The 24,325-nt window shown below is 45.4% G+C and overlaps 1 protein-coding gene across 13 annotated transcripts in view; it reads left to right on the forward strand.

Moving 5' to 3' along the window:
* Window positions 1-24,325, forward strand: part of CALD1 (caldesmon 1) — a 212,817-nt gene that overhangs the window by 131,968 nt on the left and 56,524 nt on the right. Inside the window, exon 1 of one of the 13 annotated variants that reach the window (XR_008630191.1) lies at window positions 842-1,084. The exons of the other annotated variants lie outside the window; for them this stretch is intronic. The gene's annotated coding sequence lies outside the window, so the exon portion shown is untranslated. Of the gene's footprint in view, window positions 1-841; window positions 1,085-24,325 lie in introns of those variants that run through there. 13 annotated transcript variants of the gene reach the window in all.

Genomic DNA, 24,325 nt, shown 5'->3' on the forward strand with positions numbered 1-24,325 from the left:
GAAGCACATTCATAATGCCAGTCGAGATGGAGTTGGAGTGTCATCTCCAGATAGAATCAACCGCCCCCTCTTCAGGGGCTGGAATTTGGTTGCTTTCCAAGATGTGGCTGACCAGCCTCCCTGGCCAGGTTTGGCTGATGAGGTCACCGCTGAGCACCAGGGTGCGGACGGGGCCCTCAGTTGTAACATGTTCCAAGGTGGACGATCACCCTCACTTTTCTGAGGGGTGTGCGCCCCGAACTCCCTGATTGTTCTAGAATATCCCCGATGGGAGGAATGTTCCAAGTTTTCCCTTTGTCTTTGGTTTGTGTTTTCTATGTCCTGCATCTTTCCCTGGATAGAGGGCTAAAAGGCATTTCACAGATTGGATTTCTCAGTGGAAACTGTTTGCTTTGGAAGCCACCTACACCAATGCTAATTGAGAACAGAACTCAGAAGGAGGGCCTGAGAACTGCACCCAGATGAACTTCTCCTTGGCGGGGCTGGTTTCCATTGATCTCTTTAGAACTGGTTGTTTGTGCAATCCCGTGATCAGCTGTTCTCCAAAAGCCTGAGCTCGCAGCACCTTTTGCCGAGTTCTTCCATTCAGAATCATTATTTGTGTTCAGCCCTCTAAAGTCGTGACTTTGAAAACGATGGGGGTTGGGAGTGGGGTGTGGATTGGGAATTCCCAGTCTCCCTACTCCCGAGCCATAATGTAGTGAAAAATATCCAGCCTGTGCCTTTTCCACCCCCTGTCTAAATAGGATGGGCCTCTATTAGAGAGATTACAGTAAAAAATAACAATCAGCTCTCTGATGATCCCATGCCGAGGGAAAGGGTGGGGAGGAGTAGATTTGGCCTAGGACAAGCCCAGACTTTCGTCACCGGGACAGACCAAAGTGTTAACACAAAGGGAGAACACGAGAGCATCCCGCACACTGAATTTCAGCCAGAGATAACATGGCACCTCCGCGGGCCCGGCCCACGTCCTGACCGCCCCGAAGGTTCCCGGCGTTTGCAGCTGCTCGCGGACCCCTCCAGCTGCGGACATGCTCGCGGGACCCGGATCCAAGGGAAGACGCAGCCTGGCCGCGCTCTCCCAGTGAGTGCTCACTTAGCCTCCACTCTCTTCTCTTTTCTTTCTTTCTTCCTCCACCCCCCACGGTTTAAAAAAAAAAAAAGAAAAGTTATTTTAAAAAAAAAATTCCTTTTAAAGATTGTGGTAATTGGGAGGTACAATCCAGAGCAAAGGAAGGCAAGGAATATGTACATTTCAGACCTATCTGAAATTTACCCATTTAAAACTTCTGATTGTTCTGATTGGTGTTTCTGGTTCCCAAGTTTCTGGTGGTTTGAAGACCATCTGTCGGGTTTTTTTTTTTTTTTTTTTTTTTTGCATCGAGACACCAGCATTCTCTCTTTCCAAAGACCGATTCCCCAAAGCATCTTGTTTCTCAAGATCTGCTGTTAATTTAGACCTGAGCCCTCTGCTCGGAGTGATCCCATAGCAGGACTCGCAGCTTTTGGCTAAAGCACACATTGCCCAATCCTTAAAGTCAACAGCCCACAGCCCTGAAAGTACTGACATCTGACTGGGAGAGAATAGGACCGAGCACATGGTGTTGATCAGGGAATTGTTCCGATAACGAGCTCCCAGGTTGAGGATCTTGAAATCCTGGAATGTAGATGTTGGGGGGTGGGGGGGGGGGGGTGCCTCGGAGATTGTTCTCTGCGATCCTTTCATTCTCTGCGAGGAGGAAAGGGAAGCTGAGCTCAGCTTACCCAGGCCCGCCAGTGTGCGGCAAAGTCTCTCACACACAGGCCAGGGCGCCTTCCATCCAGGCATTTATGAGCTTGGGGGGGAAAAAAAACAAAAACCACCAGGTCTGAGGGAAATGTTTTACGTGAGAGTAAGAACACGGCATGGCCTTTTCGTAAATCTCTCCCATTTAGGAGGGTTCGGGCACTGACTCAGCATGGCAGTTGTTGTTCCAGTTGTCTCAGCATTTGTGCAACAGTAAATCGAATAAACAGAAGGGCTCGACTGGGTCGGGAAAGCGAACCCCACGTATACCGTGTGAAGAGAGCTCCTTGCTCGTCAGTTTCTTTAGGTGTGAGCACTGAATTGTGAGGACCGCTCTAAGGGATCTTAGTCATTATCTGTGTCGTCCAGTGGTTATCAAACTAGTGGGGTGTGTGTTTTCTTTCATTCTTTCTTTTATTTTTATTTTTTTGCTTTTTGGGTCACACCTAGCAATGCTCAGGGGTTCCTCCTGGCTCTGCACTCAGCAATTATTACCCCTGATAGTGCTCGGGGGACCATATGGGATGCTGGGGACTGAACACAGGTCTGCTGCTTACAAGGCAAACACCCTCCCCGCTGTCCTATCACTCCAGCCCCAGTGTGTGCATTTTGGTGTTTTATTCTTCAATATGTTTGACCTTCTGCAGAATTTTATTACTTAAAAGGAAGGCTGTGGTTAGATAGAAGGTTCTGGACCTGCACCCGGACTGCATGTGCCCGCCCTCTCTCACTGCTCGCTCCTACCCCGTGTCTCGTCCACGTTCTACCCGTCCCACTGACCAACTCCACCAATTTCTCTTGAAATCGTAGGTCTCCACGGACTAGTTCAGCCGCCACTGATCTAATTTCGTGCCTTCGTTGATGGTTCTGTGGAAATGTAGGATTCCAAGGAAGCTTGGGCAGAGTGGGTGCAGTGAGCAGAACTGGGGCGCAGAGTAGAGCTGAGGAGTTTTAATTCATCCTCGTCTGTCTTCCATCGTGTCTCTCTCCCAAGGACCAGATCAAATGCTTCACTACTCCAGGGGCCTCCTGTTTCTCTCTAGGCTAATAACCGGTATCCATCCTCTGCTCTTAGTCTTCCAAAGGAGTCTCTCAACCTCCCCAGGAGGGTAATGGTCTGCCAGGAGGGCAGAAACTAGTAGGAATCTTTGAATCTTCCAGGATCAGACTGAAGGTCGGCAGCTACCCTTTCTGATTCTTTTGATTAACAAATCAAACTTCACTCCTTGAAATGTATACGTCGAGTCATCAGGACACACACAGTTGGCGCTTTTTGCTTTTGGAGAAGCATGAGATTGAGGATCCAAACAGGTGCCCTACCAAGTGTGTTCTAAATTCCTTTGCCTTTGCATCAGATGATTTCTCTGTTTCATCACCTCCAGATTGGCAGTGTTTTGTTTTGTTTTGTTTTTAATGAGTTGCATTAAAATTCCTGAGCCCCAAGACCGATGCAGAACCACAGAACCACGTTATTTTCCCCGGGGCAGGTGTGAATGTCTCTTCAGTTCCTTAGATTTCAAGGTATTGTTCATTGGTTCCTCAGAAGATTATTGAGGGATTCTGTCACTTGCTCTTGAATTTTTTGGTTACTTTTCTCATTCCCCTACCCCCCCCACCCCAAACCCTGTCTCAAAAGTTCATGCTCCTTACAAATACTCATGTCTAAGAAGCAAGCTTGTTCTTTTTTAGCTTATTAATAAAGTATGACTTCATTATCCTGAAGATGAAAACGTTTTGTCCTTGTCCCGCATTTTGTGACAAATACGGAAGGGCATATAAATTTTAAACCTCTGGATTCAGAGACACAGGAAATCATTTAGTTTATCCTGCTGTTTTTGGAGGAAACTAAGTTTTTTAAAAAAAAAACTGCCAGGGAAGTAAGTGATTAGCTCATTAATACAAATGACAGAACTGACAGCCCATAGGAGTGTTCTTTTAAAAAGTAGAGATGATTTGTCCATCTCTTACAAGTGAGATGGTTTGTCACTCTACAAACCAAGTAGACTTGGTTTGTTCATTTTTTCTGGGGCATTCAGTATTATGATGTTCTAGTGTACTAAAATTGTGAAACAGAACAAAACAAAAAAAATTGAGTGGGAATGACTTCTTGTTCTTGTCTTTATTTTTACTTATTTATGTATTTTATTTCTGTGTGTGCCACAAGCAAGAAATAGCTTTGGCTGCCAACCCAGGCATCAAGTTAGGGTGAACACAGGACCTTTTGCTCTGCCCCTGACTGATGTACGAGCATCACCAAGAAGGTGTCTCTTTGTCCATTGCCAGGAGTAATTTTTAAAATAGAATTTACAGTATGTCTGCAGTTGGAAGGCACTTCAGACATACTGTAAATTCTATTTTATATACCATATACCATATCATTGTATTTGTCATTTTTTCAATCATGTTGCAAAACAGTGGTACCTCAGTGGGTAAGACGCCTATCCCAGCATGATTTTATGATGTCTTATCTTCTGCTTTGTGTCTTTCCATTTCTTCAAATTGATGCTAATGTGCCTGCCTCTGTCGGCCCCACTGGGTTCTGCTGTAGCCAAGGACAGCCTGGAAAGCCCCTTCCATTGAAGTGTGTTCAAAGGAAGAAGTCACTAGCCCAGGAAAGACTCACTGGGGGCCTTTTCTCTTCAAAGGGTATGCACATTTTTAGTTTGTCAACAAGATGGCTTTGTTTGCTCACTTTGAGGTACAAAGATGACTTTTAAATAATCGATTTTTCAGGTCCTCTTGTTTAGATAAGCTGAGTAAGGGTGAAATTGCAACTTGCTCTTTATGGATGGAAAATTAGAAAAAAATGACAGATGTGAGGAAAATTGTGCTTTTGGATATACTAGGTACTCTACAAGTGCCATTGCTGGGACCTATGCAAATCTGTGTGTGTGTGTGTATGTGTGTGTGTGTGTGTGTGTGTGTGTGTGTGTGTGTGTGTGTGTGTGTCTGGGGGGGTGGGGCAGGATTGAGGGTGATCCTGACTCTCTGTGAGTGTCTTCTGACTACCTGGCCACCATCTCTCTTGTTCCATACCTGGTGACCTATGGGCTTTCTTTCCCTTCTCATTGGTACTCTTAGCAGTGCTCATTCCTCTCTCCTTGCCTTTGAACTGTTCCTGTCCTAGAAATGAGCCCTCTGTAGCCCTCCTCTTACTACCTACCCCACAAAGGGCTCTGTGGGAGGGGGGTCGGGAGAGGCAGTGCAGAATAGATCTGCTACCAATCCTCTTCTCTCAAGAGGAATGGAGATTTGGGGAGCCTCCCCTGCCATCTGCAGGCTGCTGTGCTCCTGGCAATCCTAAATGGATCCCTCAGGATGTGTCCTTCCCATGAAAATACAGCTTCCGTTCTCAGGACTAGCTTCCGCTTAATCTCCAATTGACCGAGGTGGTTTATGGGCAGCCCGGGGCCCCAGCTGCCATGTGGCATGATATTCAGAGTCCTAAAAATCACCGGGGATAAGGTTCAACAGTAGAACATTTGCCTTGCATGTGTGAGGCCCTGGGTTTGATCCCTGGCACTGCTATAAAAAATAAATAAAAGAAAGAAAGAAAAGAAAAGAAAGATAGACCCCCCACCAAAAAAAAACCCTAATTTGCAAATAACGATTTTGGAAATAAGTTTTTCATGAATGGAGGACTGTCTAGATTTATTTCCAAAGCTAGCTGAGTTTTTAAGAGGAGTCTTTATAACCCTGTAAACCTCACTTGTTACCATGGTTTCATTCAACAAATAATGAAAACCATGGAGAGCTTCCTGTGCCAGTTGGTGCTGCTACGGAAGGCCGAGAAGGTCCCAGAGAACAAAGCACAGGCTCCAGTCTGATCTGGTCTGTAAACCCTCCCCCCCACATCCCCCTCCCCCCCTACCTCCCCCCTCCCTCCCATCCACCCAGTTCAGCACAGGAATCTTTCTTAGGTCCTCCCCGCCCCCCCCACCCCCCATCCCACCCCACCCCAGGGCTCCCTGGTGCTGACAAGTACTGACTCCTTTGCTGCCTTCACATTTTCTTTTTTTCTTTCTCTGACTTGCTAAAGAAATGCAAGTTTCTGCCTTAAGAGATAGTACAGGTGGTAGGGTGTTGGCCTCGCAGGAGGGGCAACTGAAGTTCAATCCTTGGCATCCCACAGGGTCCCCCTGAGCCCACCAGGAGTGATGCCTGCTTGCAGAGCCAGGAGTAAGCCACTTAGGAGGCTAGGCCACTGTTCAGCCAGTTGGCTGCTGGCTTCAGGGGTCGGCCTGGGGCACAAGGAGAAGCTTTCCCAACAAGGATCAGAGCGTGTAGGTTCTGATCTGGTTCCTTCGGTCACCAGCACTATGACTCAGGCAGGGGACATGCTTGTGCCTCTCCTCTGGATCCCTTGCAGAGTGACAAGGCTGTGAACTCAAGTAGATAGAAAAGCCAGAGACTTGGTACCATGGGCCAGAGACATGGTGCAGGGGTTAAAACACTTGCTTGGGCTGAAGAGATCATGTAGAGCTTGAAGCATTAAGCAACCTGCACAGAATCTGATCCCCCAAGCATTGCCAGGAGTGAGCTCTGAGCACAAAGCTGTGAGCACCATTGGGTATGACCCAGAAAAATAAACAAAGAAAGACATGTGCCTTGCATGTGATGACGCCAAACCCTGGTACCACATATGATCCTTGAGCACCACTGGGTGTGGCTCCCAAACTAAAAGGTACAAGTTAAAGACAGATGAAAGTTGTTCTATGGAGCCTTATTTTCGCAATTAAAATGTAAAAGTAGGGGCCAGAGAGATAGTACAGTGGGCAGGGCTGTGTGCTCAGATATGGTCCCCAGCACCATGTTTGGCCCCCCATACCTGAATGTGGAGCCAGGAACCTAAGCAATCTTGGGTGTGGCTTCCCACACTTTTTTTTTTTAACATCAGAAGAGCCAGCAGAGACCCCATTTGTTCTTTTATAAAGTTGGGGGAGGATATTGGTGTGGAGCTAATATCTTTTTTTTTCTTTTTTGCTTTTTGGGTCACATCTGGCCAGAAACACCTGGGTCTTCTGGCTATGCACTCAGGAATTACTCCTGGTGGTGCTCAGGGAACCATATGGGATGCTGGGAATTGAATCCAGGTCAGCCGCATGCAAGGCAAACGCCCTACCCGCTGTGCTATCACTCCAGCCCCAAGAGCTAATATCTTATGCAACTTCATAGATGCAAAGTTCAGTGGCATTTTTGGTGCTATTGTAACTAGGTTTATATTTGAGAAGCTCAGCCTGGTGGTCCGCCCTCCTCGGCCCCCGAGTACTTTCTCTGGTTATAAAATTCAGGAAGTAGGTAGGTGGTCAGAAGGTTTTACTCTCAGGAGGGAATTTGTGAAGGAGTGTGATACTATCTACCCTCACTCCTTCCACTTATAAACACCGACTTCCACAGTCATTAAAATGACTTTTTATTAAAGACCCCTGGCACTGAATAAAAGTAAACCACGAAGAAGACATGAAGTGTTTGGAACAGTAAACTTCTAGATGAAAAGTGATATTTCCTCATTTATCTTTCTTCCGCCCTATTATAACTTTGTAGTAAAACTCATCACCCATCAATATTGACCAGAATGCTTCTGTAGAGTCCCGCTCTTCCTATTTAAGGAATTGCTGTTATCTGCAGTTAATAGTGCCCATGAGTTCCCATTTAAGGCCTCACCCACACTGGACATTTGCCTCTTTCCAGCTGACCCTGGATGTTACTCTCTAGATCTTTCCATGCCTCTCGGGAATGGCTCTCCGAGGCTTATGTAGAATGTCTAAACCCAGGTTTGCTACAACCCCATTATTCAAATCGCCATTCACATAGGGGAAATATAATAAAATAAGGGCATTATCACCCCAAAGAAAGGAAATAAATGTTCCCCTTTGACTCTCTAATTCAGGTAGGGAGAGGACATATATGACAGTGCTCAAGAGCTATTCCTGGCTCTGGCCATCCTCAGGGAACCACATGCACACCTGGGTTTCAAACAAAGGGAGCTTCATACAAGACAAGTGACTTCACCTCTGTACTATCTCTCTGACTCTTCTTGGATTATCTTGTATATCGGGGCATAAGAGGGCTGCAGGAGAGAGAGGGATGAGGTGTTGGGACCAAACTCAGGACCTTCCCCATAGTAAGCATCTACTCCACTACACGGCCTGCTTACACTCTTGGAATCTGGGAACAGTCAAACCGACATACAGATCAGGTTTAAACCACAAGCCCTCAGTGGGCTGACCCCAAGAGTACCATCAGATATGGAGCACCCCTTGGGACCCCACCACCACCACCACCACCAAATACAAGTGGACATATTCTTTACACAGAAGACCACGCCTCATGATCTCTTGTGTAGCTTCCAGAGAAAACTACACAAACTGTGTATGATTGGAGTCCTTTTGCAGCCTAGCTTCGAGTTGATTTTGTGACAGCTGTAGCGTCTGTGTCATTTCCGTAGTCCTTTAATAAATGTTTAGGCTGTGCCTAAGGATCTAATGGAAAAAGCCGAGTTCTTAATGAGCGAGACTCAGACTTAACACTGAGTCTCAGAAGGAATGGTTTGAAGAGAGCGTGTTATGTCTCTTGATCTCCTGCCACTGGAGTGAAGTAGTGTCTCCATTTGGGGTAGAGGTCTCAGTACCCCGTCCATTGGCCAGACCTACCGTCTGCAGCTTAAACAGGTGCCTCCTCAGCCGACAGGAAACTGGAAGCACACAATCTGAACCCACCTCTCAGGCTTAGACCCCCACCCTTGACCCTGTGTGTGACCTTCACCACGTCACTCAAGTTCACTGTGCCTTAATTTCTTCATCTTATATTTTAAGGGTTTGGTAAAAGGTTGTTGGCCTTGTGGGTTTTGTGACCATAGAAGACCTATAAAAATGAAAAGAACATATCATTTAGTAAAATATGAATGAAAGCAACCATTCTTTTTAGGTGAAAAATGTAAAGAACATTCATTTAGTAAAAATGAATAGAACTAGAAAAGTCAAAAGAACATTTAACCTAAGTGTGTAAATGTAATGAATACGAAAACAGAATGGCTGAACTTACACTAATCACAGTATATTTGACTCCACTATTGGTACTGCTTGCCTTAAGTCCGACCATTTTGTTGTCACATGCATCATAGTAAACCACAGTGATGCTTAATCGTGATGTGTTTTCTTACCTTTCCCTTTCCCCTGAGAACTTCCTTTCCCAGAAGACAGATGAGTGGATCTTTTATACCAACAAAGAGATTCAAGCTGGTATGAAAAGCGGTTGAGTTCAGTTCTGCTTGGCATGTATTCATGGAAACATCAATCTACTTTGGAAAAACGCAGAGTGCCCTTTATCCCAGATTTAAGTTGTTCCGTTTACCTAACAGCTGAAAAACAATAACCCAAACTGCTATGCTTTGGATAGCCCTAGAGCTAAAGATGATTTTCTAAAACTAAACTTTGGGAACTGAATTTCTTTGTTGGTCTAAACCAGATACATCACAGAGGAGGGCGCAGCAAGAAGCAGGGATCTATTTGCCAGAGAATGTCTCTGATCTTTTCCTACTCTTGGCAGGAGAGGAGGGTATCAATGAAATATATTAACGTTGAAATACAAATAAACTTCACTGAAAATCCCATGATCTCACTAATTGTGTGTCCTTGACCACTCTGAATTTTTCATCTAGAAGGAGAAAAAATAGTGTGGGGAGAATAGAAACTGGTGTTTAGTAGGTACTCAGGAAGGTGAGTGGGTGATGATGAACAAAGAGAATTAACTGACCTGAACTGGGTGCCTGGGATTGAATCTGAGGTAGCTTCTGAGTAATCACGAAAGCATGAGCTGAAATCACTTCCTGGGGCTCCCAAACAAAGGACCACAAACTGGGTGGCTTAGAACAACAGAAACTTATTGTCTCTGAGTTCTGGAGGCCTAAAGTGTGAAATCAAGGTGTTAGTGGAGCCATGGCCCTCTGAGATGGGGCTGGAGGGGCTTGGTGGCATCTTCCTGATCCAGGTACCACCCCCTCCTCCCCCTGGAGTGTGGCAGCTTAACTCCCAGAGCCTCACACAATTTCTTCCTGATTCCCTTTTCCCTGGGGGTGTGACTCTATCTCTGTCCAATCGTCCCTCTTCTATAAGGAGTCCTATTGGATAAGGGATCCCTCACCCCAGCCCATATCTCATCTCTATTGCCTCATCAGGATCTTATTTCCAAGTAAGGTCATGTTCTGAGGTCCAGCATGCCGCTTTCAGCAGGCACAGTTCAACCCCTAGCAAGTACTGAGAGATGTGCAATACTTGAAGGTGCTGTTTCGCAGTTTCATTTGTAAGTAGTAAGTGGGATCATTTTCATGTACAGTGAAAAATGTCCACGGGCAGTGGGACATCAGTGAAACTCAGCACCAATTTTTCATGTAGAGAACTTTCTGATCCATCGCTTTCCCTCTGAGTGTGGGTTATCCCGAGGAAGAATAGAAGAGGAGATTCTTGTTTCCACTTGAATACTCATGTTTTCTGACATGGGAAGCCTGAGCTGCATGATGAGAAGTTTCTTATTGAATTTAAAGGACAAGTGACATGGATTAAGAGAGACAGAGAATAAGAGATAAAAGGCATTCCCATGCATTGCAGTGTTTCTTACCTAGGGATCATATGGTCTCTGGGGGTGCCCAGGATATTTCAAGGGGGCCACAAGTGAAAATATCACCAATTGGGACCTTAGCATGAGACTTGGGGTGGGAGAGGGAAGGGACAACTGTAAGACACACCCAGTAGGACAGATGTAGGCACAGGAAGGAAAGCAGTTTAGAAGTAGGGGTAGGGGCAGCAACTTGGAAAATGGTTGAGAAACACAGTTTTGTAGTAGTTGTAGTAGTTGTCGTCATCGTAGTAGTAGTTTGGGGGACACACCCAGCAGTGTTCAGGGCTTACTCCTAGATCTGTGCTCAGAGATCACTCCTGCTGTGTCTCAGAGGACCATATGTAGTTCTGGGAATTGAACCCAGGTCAGCTGCATGCAAGGCAAGTGCCTTAACCTACGATCTCTTTAACCTTGACTGATCAAACATTTTAAATGGAACTTGCCCTGCACTCACCACTCCTCAGAAAAAGAAAACCTGAGAAAGGTAGTGAGCAGAGGAAGGGCAAGGGAATACCGCTCGAAAAGGAGGATTTTGCCTACCTTTAATCTGCATTTTCTCAGTCTTCTCTGGTGGTGAGATTTTCAAGGAAAAAGAAGCCAAGAAGATACCTCCCTTGAAGGAGATGCCTGCACACGAGCCTGTTTCCCATTGGGTGAGGAAGAGGGTGAGGGCAATCAGAATGATAATTAAATAATAGAAAAGCTTATACTCCTAGAGGACCTACTTGTGTCAAGTGCTGTTCTAAGTACCGCACAAGTGGTGGTTCATGGCATCCCTCCACACTCAATTCCATTACCTCCGTATCACCACGGGGAACAGGAAGTGAAGAGAGTGGCTCCTTCCCCACTCCTTCCTGCTCGGTGGTAGCTCCCGACAGGCTCCTAGTGGCTCCCTTGTCCTCTGTAGCTTAACACTGAACGGATGTTATTCTCTGACCTCCAGTCTCTGTGTGGGAGAATCTGGCAGATACTGTCATGTGACGTCACATCCTGCTTAGAGAGCGAGCAGGGCTTCCTGGCTGCAGAGGCTGGAGGAGTGGGCTAGGGAGGGCTTTGATCTTTCAGAGCTCCTTGCCCAAAGAATCTGGCCCAGAGCATGAAATTCTGCTTGGAGCGCCTCTAAAGAGGAAATGAGTGTCACTCTTCCCCCTGAAGGAGGCCTGGATGTCCATAAAGCTTGCATCTCTTGCTGTCAGAGTGATAATAGAGAGGGGAAGGTGTTTGGCTGCAGGTGGCTGACCTGGGTTCAGTCCCCAGCACTACATAGAGTCCCCCAGGTTCTGCTAGGAATAATCCCTGAGTGCAGAACCAGGAGTAAGCCCTGGACACTGTTGGGTGTGGCTCCCCAAACCAAAACCCAAACCAAAAGTCACTGGTACTTTCCTTTCATGACCTCTACTAGCACATGACAACTGCTTTTGAACTTACGCTTATCTTCACTTCTGAGTCCTGTTATCAAGTTCAGAGGACAGACCCGGAAAGAAACAAGAGGTGCCGTATTGTAGTGTGCACAGAGGGCAAACTTCGGAGCTGGCTGAGTGATAGTGTAATTCTGGACAAGCGATTGGACTTCTCTGTACTGGGTTTCCTCTTCTAGACCATAAAATAGGGACAATCTATTGAAAGCAACTTAACAAGTCAATGACTGGCATCCTCCCCCTTGCCAGGCACCTCACAAGGATTGTGCAAATGGCACGTATCACTATTCAATAAGCGTCCCATCCTCTCATACACACACACACATATATATATATGTCGTCATAGTAGTAGTAGTTTGGGGAACACACCCAGCAGTGTTCAGGTCTTACTCCTAGATCTGTGCTCAGAGACCACTCCTGCTGTGTCTCAGAGGACTATATGTAGTTCTGGGAATTGAACCCAGGTCATATATATTATGTACAATAATATATATATATATATATATATATATATATATATATATATTGCTTGCTTCCCTCGTTCAAAGTCACATTTGACAGGTCTCATACATTCTTCTTTTTTATTTTTATTTTAAGTTTTGTTCTGGAGTCCACATTCAGTGGTGCTCAGGGGCTCTGTGCTCAGGGATCACTCCTGGTGATGTCTAGGGGATAATATGCAGCGCTGAAAATTGAACTGGGGAACACTGCATTCAGGGCAAGCACCTTCCTCGCTGCATTCAAGGCAAGCACCTTCCTAGTATGGTGCACAGGCCCACTCTTTTTTTTTTTTAAATCACTAGTGTTGATCTTTATTTTCAAACAGACGATGGCCAGAGGTCTTGGCTCTGAGTCCAAGTCACCCAATTCCTCTGAGCCTGTTCCTTCCACTGGAAATAGGAATGATAATATAGTCTGTCTCTCCAGGATTCCAAAAATCAAATCAGAGCACATCCATGATGGGAGTGTTTTGTAAACTCAAAAAGTCAGAATTGTGATCCTTTATTGCTGGGGTGGGTCTGAGTTCATGATTCCAGGCAGAAGCCATTAGACAGGATAGAATTCCCACAACAGCCATTGCTGGCACAGGGCAGCAGCAGGTAGACCTCTGGTGAGGACCGAGAGGGAGTTGCCACTGCACCATGTTGGTAACAAGCCTGCTTGAAAGGCTCAGGCCAGCATGGGAGAAGGAAGAAGGCAGAGCACTAGAACATGGCTCAGCACAGTCCTGAATCAGACAGGAACCAGAAGGACAGAGGAGAGCACAGGGCTTCGATTTTGCTCCACATCAAAATGAAAAGAGCAGTAGCAGGGGCTAGAGGGGTAATACAGCAGGGAGGGTATTTGTCTTAAACATGGCCGACCCGGGTTCAATCCCCGCTATTCCATATGATTCCCCGAACACCACCAGTAATAATTCCTGAGTGCAGAGCCAGGAGGAACCCCTGAGCATCGCCAGATGTGACCCAAAAAAAGCTAAATAAATAAATAAAAGCAAATGCATTTTATTTATTTATTTTTTGCTTTTTGGGTCACACCCAGCGTTGCACAGGGGTTACTCCTGGCTCATGCACTCAGGAATGACTCCTGGAGGTGCTCAGGGGACCATATGAGATGCTGGGAATTGAACCTGGGTCGGCCGCATGCAAGGCAAACACCCGCTGTGCTATTGCTCCAGCCCCATAAAAGCAAATGCATTTTAAAGGAAAAAAAAAAAAAACAATAACACCACTTGGCCCAGAAGTATACCTGAGACCCAGGATATATTACCTGGCCCAGCCTTTCCAGAAGTAACATGAAAACCAGGAATGGCTGGTGACGCTATGTTCATCTCCCTAGCAGCGTTTAACTTAAAAATTTCCTTTATTGCATTTCTAAGTTTCGAAAACTTCCTTCCACAAGAATGCATTGTTCTTGTAAAGGAATGTATTGTTGTTGTTGTTGTTTGCTTTTTTTTTGTTTGGTTTGTTTTTGCTTTTGTTTGGGGGCGGGGGGGGAGTCTGTTAAGAAAAGAAAATCCCTCTACACCGTAATTGTAGCCTCCCAGAAGTCTCCTCCAATGGCAAGAATTTCATCTTCACTTTCCAGTCCCCTCCCTGGGTGCCTGCGATCTCCTCTTGGTTTCTGATGAGCGGCACAGGGGACTGGAGCGATAGCACAGCGGGTAGGGCGTTTGCCTTGCACGTGGCCGACCCGGGTTCGAATCCCAGCATCCCATATGGTCCCCTGAGCACCGCCAAGGGTAATTCCTGAGTGAAGAGCCAGGAGTAACCCCTGAGCATCGCTGGGTGTGACCCCCCCCAAAAAAAACAACCCCTGATGAGTGGCACATGTTGTGGAGGGTCCCAGACAGGGGCGTCTCCAGCGTCCTAATAAGGGAAGGAGCGGCTCCGGGGCCGAGGCCAGCGGAGTCTGCGCAGAAGGGAGTTGCGCTGATTGAGGAGGATAAGGTGTGGTTTGGCAGGTGTCTCTTTGGTTTGGCTGGCTCTCCCGACCCAGCGTCTTCTCCTGTTGCACTTTACACGCTGTAAAACTGACTCGGAACATCCTTTGATATTTCTCCCTCCCGGTTCCTCGGCTTAGCTAGGATGTGCTCCTGGCACATCATGTCCTGGAGGCGGAAGAGAGAGGCGTTAGAGAGGGGCTGACCTTTTCATGGGGAAAGAAAGTCGTAGGTTACATCCTCACCGTCCCCCAGTCACCTAGAGGGTAAAGCCAGAGGAGATCAGATATATCACAGACGGAACTAAGGTCTAACATGGTGGGGGCTGGAGCAATAGCATAGCGGATAAGGTGTTTGCCTTGCACGTGGCCGACCCGGGTTTATTCCCAGCATCCCATATGGTCCCCTGAGCACTGCCAGGAGTAATTAATTCCTGAGTGCAGAGCCAGAAGTAACCCCTGTGCATCGCCAGGTGTGACCCAAAAAGGAAAAAAAAAAAGATCTAATATGTTGTAGGAATAAATCTACACAAAGTGGGGTCGGGGGGTCGGAGTAGAGCACCTGGTCCAAGAATGAAACCACAGGTTCGATCCCTCGTAGAACCCATCTTACCCCATGTGCAGCCCCCAGCTCTGCCGGTGCGAGCCCCCGTGCTGCAAACAAGTGTGTGAGCACCACAATGGACCTGCAACTAAGAGGAGGGGTAAAAAAAAATTGCCCTGCACGCTAGTATCATCTACTTTCTGCTAATACATGTTGATATACCTCCTCCCCCACTCAAACATAAAAGAAACAAAAAGAGCCTGGTATTTAGGGTCATGAGACTTGACTTTGCGATTTCTATGTGGATCTCTAAATACTTGCACACAGCTTCTCCTTGCTTTCCAAAAGGACTCTATGCGGCCTTGTTTTCGTTTGGTTGATTGGTTCTGGCCTGTTGTTGTTGTTTAGTTTGGAGTTTTGTTTGTTTGGGCGTCATACCTGGCAATTCTTGGGACTGACTCCTGGCTCTGTGCTCAGGGATCATCCTGGCCCGGCACGGGACACCGTGTGTGGTGTCTGGAATGGAACCCAGATCAGCCACTTGCAAGACGAATGCCCTGCTTGATGCTCTATAGTGCCAGCCCCTGTCAGCTGCCTATACCATCACATCTGGCACCAACCCTTCCCCCACTGTTCGTTATGAATTCATGTCCCTCTGCCTGGCTACAGCTTGCAGTCAATCTTGGGGAGCCTTATTGCCTGAAATAAGTTCTGAATTAATTGATTTGGGACACAGTTAAGTTCTGAATTAATTGCCTTGGGACACAGCCCGGCCATAGGGATTTTTAAAGGCTGCCCAAGGAGATTTTACAGAGCAGTCAAGGTCAAGAACGGCTGCACTGAATGCATCTCTATTGTATCTCCCAGCTCCCGGACGGCAGGCCCAGCACTTCTTCTTTCTGACATTTAAAAATCATTAAAGGCAACATATATGTGAAACAAGTTAGACTGGTTTCTTCTCAGGTAGGTAAGTTTTGTTCGTTGGTTGGAACCTAACAGGAGAGAATTGTGCTTTCAACGAAAATCAACTTTGATACATGTAGGGAGCATTAAAGCTTTATTTTTAATATAAATAAAAATGCTCCATGAATGGAAGGAACAAAACACACAGCCAAGTGGTCCAAAAGCAGAGGGTTCATTTCAAAGACATAGATAATGAAATTATATCTTTAATTTTTTTCTCTTGGTCGTGAAAGTTATTATGCTTTGATAGTTAGTTAATGGACTGGAGGGATAGCACAGTGGGTAGGGCATTTGCCTTGCATGCGGCTGACCCAGGTTCGATTCCTCCATCCCTCTCTGAGAGCCCGGCAAGCTACCGAGAGTATCTAGCCCACACGGCAGAGCCTGGCAAGCTACCTGTGGCATATTCGATATGCCAAAAACAGTAACAACAAGTCTCACAATGGAGAAGTTACTGGTGCCCACTCTAGCAAATAGATGAACAATGAGATGACAGTGCTACTTAGTTAATAAGTATTTCTTTTCTTTCTCTTTGGTATGGTGTGTAGAGGGGCCACATCCTGCAAAGCTTGGAGTCAACTCTGGGCTTCAGTCTCGGGGTATTTCCCAATACTTGGAATTCCCACATTCCAAGCATACACTCCAGCTAGACCTTTGAGCTCCTGACCCCAATAAGTGATTTTTTTAAAAACTTTTTCTTCTAATAGGAAACCAATTTCATATCCTGAAATCATGAAATTGATATTTGTGGTAAGGATAGGATGATATGAGTGGGGAATTTTTTAAAAAATAATTACCTTCAGGGGCCGGAGCAATAGTACATTGGGTAGGGCGTTTGCCTTGCATGCGGTCAACCCGGGTTCGATTCCCATATCATTCCCCCAGCACCAGGAGTAGTTCCTGAGTGCAGAACCAGGAGTAACCCCTGAGCATTGCTGGGTGTGACCCAAAAAGCAAATAATAATAATAATTACCTTCATATGCAGAATCTCGCATGGCAGAGCCTGGCAAGCTACCTGTGGCATATTTGATATGCCAAAAACAGTAACATTAATAGTCCTCATTCCCCTGACCCTGAACGTGACAGGGACAAATGGAGACGTTACTGGCACTCGCTTGAACAAATCGATGAGCAACAGGATGACAATGATGCAGTGATACAGTGAATTATCTTCAGAAGTAAGAGAATCTGAGGGGGCAGTAGCAGCATGGGGAATTTTAGGAAGTTCCTGGTTAATCAGGTGTTCAGAATAACGACATTCTCAACTTCCCTACTGGATAGATTACTCCCAAGGAAAATAAGCCATCTGGAAATTCAGCAAAGCAGCCTGAGTTTGAACTATAAATTAGAAAATTTAAGGGGTGCCCTAAAATTAACTAACAAGTTACAAGCACAGATGTGATTCAGGGTGTATATAATTGAGTAAGAAAAGGATAGAATTGACCTTCGGGGTAGGGGAGGGCTCACCCAACAAAAGACACAATTAGTGAGGAATTTCTTCCCCTAAAAGGAGGTTACTGACTGTGTAAAAGACCTGCAGTATGGTCTGTGAAAGGTTACTAGCCACTTTGGTCCAATGGGTAGCTCTATTGGACACCAACTCCCGGCCGAGACCTCCAGCGGGATCTCAGAGTGAGGTGGACTTAGCACCCTCCCAAACTAAAACTTGATGCTTCCCAGGTGAGATACAATAGTTTTCACGACTAGAAACTTTTTCCTATAGAAATAATTATTTGATCATTCTGTTAACCATGTAGTGGTAACAAGAAATATAAATTTCATTACCATGAGCCTGCTTTAAGGGCCGACTTGAGGGAGGGCTTCGAAAATGAATACAGTGGTGACGGGAAGATGACAGTGGTGGTGGGATTGGTGTTGGAATACTGAATGCCTGTAACAAACCATCATGAGCAAGTTTGCAAACCACAGTGTTTAAATAAAACAGGGGAGGGGAGGGGGAGTGTAGCTGTAGGGGCTTGAGCAATAATACAGTGGGTAGGGCATTTGCCTTGCACGTGGATTACCTGCATTCAATTCCTGGCCCTTCACATGGTCCCCTGAGCACTATCAAGAGTGATCCCTGTGTGCAGAACCAGAAGTAAACCCTCAGTATTGCCAGGTATGCTCCAAAAAAAAAAAAACTGAGTTAAACTCTATAATTTTGGAGCTATAGCTATTGCTACCTGGATCAAAAATTTCCCTTACAGTGTTGACACTTTGATCCACTGAGCAAGAGACTAAGATTTTAAATTTTTTTAATTATTTCTTTAGCCCCACGTAAATGCATCCTTGGTGCATATAATAAATTATACAAATTGGTAAATTTATTCTGAAATTAAAAACTGACATGGTAGCTTATTTTAGATGGTGGAAGTCATCATTTGGGATGAATATTAATGTATCTAATGAAGTAGAGAATCTATTTTGGCTAAGGCATATGAAAATATTTCTAAAGAATTCAGACTAGCTTTCCTTAACTTGCCTTATTTTACTAAATTGTTTTGCTTTCCAAAGTCTTTTTTAAAGGCAAAAACCAACATTAGACTTGCTAGTGAGAGGACCATGTAGAGGGATAGAGAAATTGACCAGGGGGATGTGCAAAGTAGAGAAGAGGCACAGCTATTCATTGGCCCAATCCTGTGAAAAACCAGAGACAGACAGACAGCAGGGAGGAGAAAGGAGAGAATGCAGTGTTCTTCGGAAGAAACACAGAAAGAGATCTCTTGGAAAATAATTCATTGGTTTGCAATTTTTCTTATGAAGAAAGATGATATGTAAGCTACCGTAAGTATCAGATGTTCACATCTCCCCTTTGAAATGGCATCTTCTGCCTAAAGTCAGTCAGATTGGCACCTCTAATCTTGGTCCAGAGGATGTTGGTCACAGAGAATGAGACAAACAAACACATATAGACAGTCCAAGCTTTCGGATCACCTGGGCAGTTGTCATCAATGGTCAGGCACGCAGGCCATTAATCCAATATAATATTGCTTTCCCACTGGGCTCCCCAAACTTGAGCCATTGTTTAAGTTGACAGAGACATTAGGACAGCCATTAAACACATCAACATTTAATAGGTACATGAAGAACAGAGACTGGGTTATTTCACAAAGCCAATCAGCAGCATCTAAAAACTGTTTATACTCTTCTTTCCAGGACACACTTTCACTTGCCCTGTTAGTTTTGCTTGCCCTGATATTCTTTCCTGGGTTCACATTTGCAAACCCTTTATATTTTACCCAGGAGAACATCCCAACCTTGGGGAAAAGGGGGTTCGTTTGTTTGTTTCTCTGTTTTTGCTATAGGGGACAGCATCTCTCAAATGAAGCATTTGGGTGGATTTGCAATGGATTGTATTGAAACGTAAAACCAGGGTCTGCGAGATAGTATAGGGCTGAAGGTGCTTGCCGTAACACACAGCTCAGTCAGGTTCATTCCACTTACGGTCCCTCGAGCACCATCAGGAGTGAGCCCTGAGCACTGCCAGGTGTGGCCCAAACAATAACAGCAAGTAACACAAGAATACCTTTGGAAAACATCAAATAAGCAACTGGTTGAACTAGAGATAAACATAAATTTTCTGGAAATTTTTGATCAAAATATGATAGGTGAAGAAGATCATGTATTTGTATTGTAACCACCATTCTTCAATAAAAAAGTTATATTTCTTCCATATGTGTCTGTACAAGTCTCACAATGGAGACATTACTGTTGCCCGCTCGAGCAAATCAATGAGCAACGGGATGACAGTGATACAGTGATACAGTGATATGTATCCATATATATATATACATATATATATATATATATCTTACAGTGAATTTTTTAAATTAAACTAAGCCATGAATGGTATTTAAAACCAAATGTTAGGATAAATTTAATATTCAACCTTAATTTACTTAGCTTCAGATTACTGTGTGTAAAACAAGGAGTTACCTGATATGAATATGATAATTTTACCATTACTTTACAATTTTTTTATTGTTCTTGTCTTTTAAAAAATATTGGGCTAGAGATAGTACCATGGTTAGGGCACTAACCTTGCATGCTGCTGACCCCACTCTGATCCCTGACATCACATAGGGTCCCCTAAGTACTACCAGGTGTGACCCCAGAGCATAGAAAGAGAAGTAGCTCTCAACCACTGGTAGGTGTGGCCCCAAACCCTCTTTTCCCAAATACTGTTTGTATTTTGAAAATCTACAAACATTTCAATAGTGTAACATGTGTACAATTTATTACTAAATGTATTTACTAAAATAACTTTTTTAACTAGTAGGAGTACGCAGCAAAAAATTACAGATTATTGGGTTAGATCAGGGATCAGCTACATTTTGGGGGGATGAAGGACAAAATATGTTTTTAAAAATATTTTTTGTGTGAAGGATGACATATGTTTTTAACTTTTAGGAAACATGTCCTCCATCATAATAACTTGACTATTAGAATTGAAGTGTGAAAGCAGTCATAGATGATAGGGGTATGGCTCTGTTCCAATAAAACTTTATTTACAAAAACAGGATGTGGGCTGGGTTTGGCTGTTGGATTTACCAGTCCCCTGCTTAACTGACAGCAGCTCCTTGTAAATCAGAAGAGCACCCTCAGAAAGTTCATCTGGTGCTTAGATTAGGAAGAAAGTGGGAATGAGAATCCCAGACCTGATTCTAGTCCTGATTTTGGATTTAGTGGCGGGGGGGGGGGGGGGGGTTCATTTATCTCTTAGAATCCCAGACTGCTGTGATTAAAATGCAAAAACTTAAATGAAGAGAGCCTTCAGGTTCTTTTCAGGGTTACGCTATGATCCTAATAGCTTGCACCGGGCTGGCTTTCAGCCTGTGTCTGATTTGCAAAGAGTAAGAGACACCCCCACTGCCAGCCCTCCCCGTTGAACTCAGTGTGGACAGAGAGAGACAGTGGAGAAGGTGGAGAAAAAAGGAAAATGTTTTCAGGACATAAATGTCATTGAGGACCAAATGGAAAGTCATAGCTTTCTGCCCTCGAAGGATCCTCCGCAGTGTTTCCGATCCAAATGGCCGGACTGAAGCCTCCTCTTACAGTGGAGATTTATGGAGCCCTTGATCTGGGGTAGCTGCTCTTTCTGTCGCCTGGGGGGGGGCTGCGGGCTGAAATGAAACACCTGGGGCAGAGGCTGAACTGAGAAAATACTGTGTGTGCGCTCCTTCTCCCAAGGCCGGGGAGGAAGACTGGCTCTCTCGCTCTCTCTCTCTCTCTCTCCCCCCTCCCCTCTCTCTCCCCCTCTCCTCTCCCCTCTCCCCTCTCTCCTTTCTCCTCTTTCCTCTCTTCTCTCTCCCTCACTCTCTCTCCCCTCTCCCTCTCTCTCCCTCTCTCTCCCCTCTCTCTCCTTCTCTCTCCTCTCTTCTCTCTCCCTCTCTTTCATCCTCTCTCTCCCATTTCTCCTTCTGTCCTCTCTCTCCCTCTCTCTTTCTCTCCTCTCTCATTCTCTGATCTCCCTCTCTCCTCTCTCCTCTCTCTCTCCACCTCTCTCTTCCTCTCTCCCCCTCTCTCACTGTGTGTGCCTGCGTGTCTCTCCCTCTCTCTCTCTCCCTTCTCTCTCTCCCTCTCTCTCCTCTCTCTCTCCTCTCTCTCCTCTTTCTCACCCTCTCTCCTTCTCTCCTCTCTCTCTTCTCTCTCCCTTTCTTTCTTCCTCTCTCTCTCCCATTTCTCCTCTGTCCTCTCTCCCTCTCTCCTTCTCTCTTCCTCTATCTTCTCTCTTTCCCTCTCTCTTCTCTCTCTCCCTCTCTTTCCTCTCATTCTCTTCTCTCCCTCTCTCCTCTCTCTCTCTCCCCTCTTCATCTCTCTTTCTCCCTTCCCCTCTCTCTCTCCCCTCTCCCCCTCTCTCTCTCTCCCTTCCCCCTCAGGCCCTGTAAGAAGCTTTGTCTGTTCTTCCAGTTGTTCCAATCTGTCCTTCCTTCCGTCTGTGCAATTGTGCCACAATTGCAGTTTCCCTAACGCCCTTCATGCGCCCAGGCCCTGCCAAACTGAAATGTTTGCTTTTCCATGGCCTGACGCTGCAGCCTCCTCATTGGAGCTCGCCATGGCAAAGCCCTCGTCCGTCCCGCTTTCCCAGTCATCCTGAAAGATCCAGCTCAAATATCACTTTCTCCAAGAAGTTCTGTCTAATCCCTTCACTGGAATGGTTTTCTCTCTCTCCAAATTCTAGATCACATCATCAATAAGTCTCCTGTGATCCTTACCAAGTCTCCTGTGATTGTTACCACATTCTACCTAATACTGCGCTCTGACAAATTCCCTTGCTCATTCTTAACTCCTTGCTGGAGTTTCATTCATCTTAGTTTGCACGATCCAAGAATGAGTAGATTAAATGTTGAAATACTGTGTTCATGTTGGTGGACTGGTTAGAGCAGCAAGCCAACAGCACCACTGTTTAGAAGTCCACCTGTACATCACAGCTCACAACCCACTCCTCCCTTCTCAAATCTAGTCCCCTCATGCTACCTCTTTGGCAGCGCAAAGGTCCCCACTCCAATGCCCCACTGAATTGAATCGCCTTCAAATCTCGGGTCTACCTACATCTGTGGTTTGATTGGGGAGAAGAACTTACAGAGGGTTAGAAACGCCTAAGCCAATTCTAATACTATAGCTTTGTAATTAGAAAATAAGAACAATTTTAAGTAGTTTTCTACCCTTCTGAAACAGGGCCCCTAGCCTAGGTAACAATGTTAAGAAACGAATGATCACTTTGATATCTAGCCTAAGACAACATAAGCCTGTGGTAGTTAATAGTCTTGTGTTAGGTTAGAATCCCGCTGGTTAGTGACAAATAACTTCAACTCATTTTAGAGCTGCTCAAGAATATCTTTAATGCCCCGTTTTCCTCTCTTAGAGACCTGTCTTTCTTATTCTTACGTGCTTAGTAATTCTCATTCAAGGAGCATACGTGTAGGATCATAGTCCTTTAATGTTACACTATCTGTTCCAATGCGCACATCTTTATAGGGATCTTCAGGGGGAACTGAAGGAGTGTCTTGAAGTGTGAAAGGTTTTTATTTGCCTTGATTTGGTCAGACAGCTTTTCAGCAAGTCATGCTAGGGGTAATGGCTTTGTTCCTCTGTATCTTGAGCAAGACCTGTCTTATACAAGTTTCCGTTGATTTGGGAAGAAGATTCTCCCAGTGCAGAGCATGCTCCTTGATTTTCTTGCCCCCAAATAGGGAGTTTGAGCTCAGACCGAGTGGGGACCTCCATAGTTCCCTGCAATAATAAGTGTTCTGGGGCCTGAGTTAGTACAGCAGGAAAGGTTCTTGCCTTGCATGAAGCCAACCCAGGTTCAACCTCCAGCATCTCATATGGTCTCCTGCAGGCTGCCAGGAGTGATCTCTGAGTGCAAAGCCAGGAATAAGCCCTGAAAACTGCTGCATAGGATTCAAACACCAAAAAGGAAGAAGAAGAAATGGGATTCATGTTCTTTCCAAAGCACCAAACGGCCCAAATCTCACCCTTCACAATCCATAGCCTGTCTCCACTCAAAGCTTGTCTTTCTTCCTGATACCACTTGTAAACAGAACTCTGCCATCCTAGCACGAGATAGTACCATGCCAAGTGGATATTAGATAATGTTGTGCAATACTTCTGGATTGGGTGCGGGGAGTAAGCCGTCTCCTCCAAACATGCAATTTTTAAAATTAGAATGGCAGTTACTTAACCAAAGGTACTTTGAAAAAAAAAAACCTGCTCTGGGGGATCACATCGATCTGTGTACTTGAATTCTGTTTCTGGTGAGAGAAGGAAAGATGAGAAATGAAGATGGGAGGCTCTGTCACCCGAATAGAAAGAAATGGAGCCAGGATAGGACTGAGAAAGAGGAAATGCATAGTAAATCTTTTTCCAGTTAAGAGGAATGAGAGTGGGAAGCAGGAAAGCTTCAGAGGGCACTTGAGGGGGGTGGAGAGGAGGATCAGAGAAGGCCTGTTGTGAAAATCCATTAGCCATAAATTTCCTCTCATGAAGCACTGCCTGACTAGCAAGGAGGCGGAGAACCTCTCAGCTGACACAGGACATGTGACTTCAGTTAGCGGGACCCACACGCCTGGTCGCTTTCCCTCAGAGTGTCTGGAACAACACTTTCCCCTTACAGGACTTCCCCGTAATTAGTCACAGGTTTGTAAGTTCCACTTCACAACCTCTTGTCTTCCTTGTTCCAGGCCCGTTATTTAGTTTGTCGAATGTTTCCCGATGCACAAAAGCTGTTCCATATTCTGAAGTTGCACCTCATGAACTCCTGGGTCTTTGTATGTAGCCCAGACACATTTCACATTTCAGGGCTAAGCCGGGAATCTCTAGAGCGTGCTGAGTGTCAAATGCATCTGCAATGAGTGCAGGTTGTTTTATATGGGAAGATGGATATAGAAAGTTTGGTGGCGAGGTCATATGCGGTGTCTGGGTAGGAAAAGAATACACTTATTTAAGTCTCGGAGGTCACATGCAATTTCTGCCAACTGAGCCAATAGGAATGTGGGGATTTCCCTGCACCCTGATCTGCGACATCTGTTTACTTGATTGTAGATCAAGGTCCG

This window comes from Sorex araneus, chromosome 1 (genome assembly GCF_027595985.1).
Source record: "Sorex araneus isolate mSorAra2 chromosome 1, mSorAra2.pri, whole genome shotgun sequence".
NCBI lineage: Eukaryota > Metazoa > Chordata > Mammalia > Eulipotyphla > Soricidae > Sorex > Sorex araneus.